Source organism: Coregonus clupeaformis, chromosome 20, assembly GCF_020615455.1.
Source record: "Coregonus clupeaformis isolate EN_2021a chromosome 20, ASM2061545v1, whole genome shotgun sequence".
In the NCBI taxonomy this organism is placed as follows: Eukaryota; Metazoa; Chordata; class Actinopteri; order Salmoniformes; family Salmonidae; genus Coregonus; species Coregonus clupeaformis.
In genome coordinates, this window is record NC_059211.1 from 31946344 (window position 1) to 31952343 (window position 6000).

Genomic DNA, 6000 nt, shown 5'->3' on the forward strand with positions numbered 1-6000 from the left:
AAAATGTGAAAACTTCAAGGGGGTGTAGTCTTTCTTTAGGCACTGTCTATAGAAATAGTGACATAAGGAATAAATACACAGTGAATAACTAATAACAATAAAAATATATAAATATAAAAGTAAAAATATATAAATATATATAAATAAAAAAATGGCTATATCCAGGGAGGACCTGTACCGAGTCAATGTGCAGGGGTATGAAGTGATTGAGGTAGTTACAGTGCATTTGGAAAGTATTCAGACCCCTTGACTTTTTCCACATTTTGTTACATTACAGCCTTATTCTATAAATAATCAAATTGTCCCCCCCCCCCCCCATCAATCTACACACAATGATAAAGTAAAAACTGTTTTTTAGATTTTTTTGCAAATGTATTAAAAATAAAAAACTGAAATATGACATTTACATAAGGATTCAGACCCTTTACTCAGTACTTTGTTGAAGCACCTTTGGTAGTGATTACAGCCTCGAGTCTTCTTGGGTATGACGCTACAAGCTTGGCACACCTGTATTTGGGGAGTTTCTCCCATTCCTCTCTGCAGATTCTCTCAAACTCTGTCAGGTTGGATGGGGAGTGTCGCTGCACAGCTATTTTCCAGTCTCTCCAGAGATGTTTGATTGGGTTCAAGTCCGGGCTCTGGCTGGGCCACTCAAGAACATTCAGAGACTTGTCCCGAAGCCACTCCTGTGTTGTCTTGGCTGTGTGCTTAGGGTTGTTGTCCTGTTGGAAGGTGAACCTTCGCCCCAGTCTGAGGTCCTGGGCGCTCTGGAGCAGGTTTTCAAGGATTTCTCTGTACTTTGCTCTGTTCATCTTCCCTCAATCCTGACTAGTCTCTCAGTCCCTGGTGCTGAAAAACATCTCCACAGCATGATGCTGCCACCACCATGTTTCACCGTAGGGATGGTGCCAGGTTTCCTTCAGACATGACGCTTGGCATTCAGGCCAAAGAGTTCAATCTTGGTTTCATCAGACCAGATAATCTTGTTTCTCATGGTCTGAGCGTCCTTTAGGTGCCTTTTGGCAAACTCCAAGCAGGCTGTCATGTGCCTTTTACTGAGGAGTGGCTTCCGTCTGGCCACTCTACCATAAAGGCCTAATTGGTGGAGTGCTGCAGAGATGGTTGTCCTTCTGGAAGGTTCTCCCATCTCCACAGAGGAACTCTGGAGCTCTGTCAGAGTGACCATCGGCTCCTTGGTCACCTCCATGACCAAGGCCCTTCTCCCCCGATTGCTCAGTTTGGCCGAGCGGCCAGCTCTATTAAGAGTCTTTGTGGTTCCAAACTTCTTCCATTTAAGAATGATGGAGGCCACTGTGTTCTTGGGGACCTTCAATGCTGCAGAAATGTTTTGGTACCCTTCCCCAGATCTGTGCCTCAACACAATCCTGTCTCAGAACTCTATGGACAATTCCTTCGACCTCATGGCTTGGTTTTTGCTCTGACATGTCAACTGTGGGACCATATATAGACAGGTGTGTGCCTTTCCAAATCATGTCCAATCAATAGAATTTACCACAGGTGGATTCCAATCAAGTTGTAGAAACATCTCAAGGATGATCAATGAAAACAGGATGCACCTGAGCTCAATTTCGAGTCTCAAGGCAAAGGGTCTGAATACTTATGTAAATAAGGTTTTTCTGTTTTTTATTTGTAATACATTTGCAAAAATTTCTGTGTGTAGATTGATGAGGAAAATGATTTATGTAATCCATTTTAGAATAAGGCTGTAATGTAACAAAATGTGGAAAAAGTCAAGGGGTCTGAATACTTTCTGAATGCACTTTACATATAGGTAGGGATAAAGTGACTAGGCAACAGAATAGATAATAGACTGAGCTGTAGCAGCAGCGTGTGTGAAAGTGTGTGTGTGTGTGTGTGGCGTCAGTATGCATGTGTGCGCATGTTACGTGTGTGGGCGTATATAGTGTGTGTGTGTGTGTGTGTGTGTGTGTGTTGGGGTGTCATTGTAAGTATGTGTGAATGTGTGTGGGTAGAGTCCAGTGTGTGTGCATAGAGTCAGTGTAAGAGAGTCAGTGCAAAAAAGGGTAAATGCAGGTAGTCAGGGTAGCCACTTGTTTAGCAGTCTTATGGCTTGGGGGTAGAAGCTGTTCAGGGTCCTGTTGGTTCCAGACTTGGTGTATCGGTACCGCTTGCCGTGCGGTAGTAGAGAGAACAGTCTATGTCTTCGGTGGCTGGAGTCTGTGATAATATGTTGGGCCTTCTTCTGACACCGCCTGGTATAGAGGTCCTGGATGGCAGGGAGCCAGTGATGTACTGGGCCGTACTCAGCATCCTCTGTGGCGCTTTGCAATGGTGCAGCTGTATAACTTTTTGAGGATCTGAGGGCCAATGGCAAATCTTTTCAGCCTCCTGAGGGGCAAGAGACTCTGCCATGCCCTCTTCACAAGTGTGTGGGTGTGTGTGGACCATGTTAATTCCAAGGAATTTGAAGCTCTCGACATGCTCCACTACAGCCCCATCGATGTAGGTGGGGGCGTGTTCGCCCCTCCGTTTGCTGTAGTCCACGATCAGCTCCTTTGTCTTGCTGACGTTGAGGGAGAGGTTGTTGTCCTGGCACGACACTGCCAGGTCTCTGACCTCCTCCCTATAGGCTGCCTCATCGTCGTCGGTGATCAGTCCTACCACCGTCATGAAACATAATACAAAACATTAATAAACAAGAACAGCTCAAGGGCATACATTTACATAAATGTACAGTTGAAGTCGTAAGTTTACATACACCTTAGCCAAATACATTTAAACTCAGTTTTTAACAATTCCTGACATTTATTCCTAGTAAGAATTCCCTGTCTTAGGTCAGTTAGGATCACCACTTTATTTTAAGAATGTGAAATGTCAGAATAATAGCAGAGAGAATGATTTATTTCAGCTTTTATTTCTTTCATCACATTCCCAGTGGGTCAGATATTTGGTAGCATTGCCTTTAAATTGTTTAACTTGGGTCAAACGTTTTGGGTAGCCTTCCACAAGCTTCCCACAATAAGTTGGGTGAATTTTGGCCCATTCCTCCTGACAGAGCTGGTGTAACTGAGTCAGGTTTGTAGGCCTCCTTGCTAGCACACGCTTTTTCAGTTCTGCCCACAAATGTTCTATAGGATTGAGGTCAGGGCTTTGTGATGGCCACTCCAATACCTTGACTTTGTTGTCCTCAAGCCATGTTTCTACAACTTCGGAAGTATGCTTGGGATCATTGTCCACTTGGAAGAGCCATTTGTGACCAAGCTGTAACTTCCTGACTGATGTCTTGAGATGTTGCTTCAATATATCCACATAATTTTCCTTCCTCATGATGCCATCTATTTTGTGAAGTGCACCAGTCCCTCCTGCAGCAAAGCACCCCCACAGCATGAAGCTGCCACCCCGTGCTTCACGGTTGGGATGGTGTTCTTCGGCTTGCAAGCATCCCCCTTTTTCCTCCAAACATAATGATTATGGCCAAACAGTTCTATTTTTGTTTCATCAGACCAGAGGACATTTCTCCAAAAAGTATGATCTTTGTCCCCATGTGCAGTTGCAAACCGTAGTCTGGCTTTTTTATGGCGGTTTTGGAGCAGTGGCTTCTTCCTTGCTGAGTGGCCTTTCAGGTAATGTTGATATAGGACTTGTTTTACTGTGGATATAGATACTTTTGTACCTGTTTCCTCCAGCATCTTCACAAGGTCCTATGCTGTTGTTCTGGGGTTGATTTGCACTTTTCGCACTAAAGTACGTTCATCTCTAGGAGACAGAACACGTCTCCTTCCTGAGCGGTATGACGGCTGCGTGGTCCCATGGTGTTTAGACTTGCGTACTATTGTTTGTACAGATGAACGTGGTACCTTCAGGCATTTGGAAATTGCTCCCAAGGATGAACCAGACTTGTGGAGGTCTACAATATTTTTTCTGAGGTCTTAGCTGATTTCTTTTGATTTTCCCATGATGTCAAGCAAAGAGGCACTGAGTTTGAAGGTAGGCCTTGGAATACATCCACAGGTTCACCTCCAATTGACTCAAATGATGTAAATTTGCCTATCAGAAGCTTCTAAAGCCATGACATCATTTTCTGGAATTTTCCAAGCTGTTTAAAGGCACAGTCAACTTAATGAATGTAAACTTCTGACCCAATGGAATTGTGATACAGTAAATTAATCTGTCTGTAAACAATTGTTGGAAAAATGATTTGTGTCATGCACAAAGTAGATGTCCTAACCGACTTGCCAAAACTATAGTTTGAAAAACGAGTTTTAATGACTCCAACCTAAGTGTATGTAAACTTCCGACTTCAACTGTACATACATTTAGGTTAGGGTTGTGATTGAGGCTATGGTTAGGGTTGAACCAGGATGTGGCCATGGGTAGAGTCCAGTGTGTGTGCAGGATGTGGCCATGAAGCTAGGGTTAGGGTTGAGGTGAACATTGGCCAGTCTGGCCAATCGCCCTCTTATCTCAGTTCACTCACACTGCTTCATCAATACCACCAGTCTTCTTTTAGCCTAGCCTGCATGCCTCAAGATCTCAGAGGGCTTCTATTGGCCAAACCACAACAGGAAGAACCACTCAGCAGGCTGTGTTAGCATATTATTATAATTCTGTCCACTCACTAACTTATCATATTATTATCATTCTGACAATCTGCTCTCTCATGACTGGTCTGGCTCTGTCTGGCCATTCCACAAAGAAAATAAGGTTTTCACTAGAAAGCATACAGATTTTGTCCGATTTTACTTTTTGTGGCAGGTTATGAGAATTAGGTTAAGGTTAGGAAAAGGGTTAGGGTTAGCTAAAATGCAAAAAAATTAAAAACTTTTGCCATCAATTTCACAAAATACGTATCCTTTCTAGCCATGACTGGAAAAATAACCAGCACTCCTCTCTGATGGATCGCAGATTCTGTATCCTACAACTGGCCTTGAGGGCTGCATGCTTTCCCTGCCGGATAATCTCTCTCTCTTTCTAGTTTACTCTAAACCAATACCAGCCGGCTGACTGCACTGGATGAATTTTTCACACACAGTTGATTGGCAGTTATTTATTTGAAAATCAATTCCAATATGCTCTTTGGGTTTGTGTATCGGTTTGCGGATATGGGTGTTCTGAATATTTTGGAATCCTTCTGTGTTTAATTAACTTCTTTAATATAAACATAGTTGATGACTGAGTGAAGTGGAATTGCCCACAATGAAATTCACAATCCAGGCACACGAACTGGAGTTTGTTTGAATTGATAAAAGTGATCAAATTGATACAATGATACCATATTGTGAGGGAATATTAATGTGAATTTCTCAATGGAATTATGTTATGAAGGAAGAGTGAGGGGGAGGGAGGAGTGATATTCAGCATGGGAGGTAAAGGAGACGACAGTGGTGGTGTCAGAGTGGGGCATTCTCAGGGTGGTGTGTGTGTGTCTAACATTAGAGGGTGCCAAAGTGCTGAGAGTTAATGTACAGCGTCACCTGGGAAGTTTTCATAGAATGCAACACAGGAATTAAAACACATGGGGGCAGTGACGCCTCACAAGTTGCAGTGGGCTCAGTCGTCAAGTCCTCAGTGAGATACTTAACTGGGTCTCTCTTGACGGGGGGGCACTGGAGGTCGCACGATAGAATTAGGAATTAGAATACTAGAAAGGACTTGAAACTTCTTATGATGGGATGAAGGTCAGCCATTTTGGTCAGGGAGTTGGTCAACCATGGTTTGCAAGTGCTGTGATAAGATATTGTGTCAAATAATGAATTTGAAGAATATATCTGCACTGTATGCAAGTATGTATGTGTGTTAGCTAGCCAGCCAGTTTTAGAGGATGATTCCATTAATTTTACAAATTAACTGCCAATTTGCCAACATTCCATTCAAACAATGCAGTCCATCCACAGCCATACACTGGATCAAATCAGTTGATGATAGGACTTAGATACGTTGTAACTGCAACAAGTATAATAATAATATAATAATATGCCATTTAGCAGACGCTTTTATCCAAAGCGACTTACAGTCATG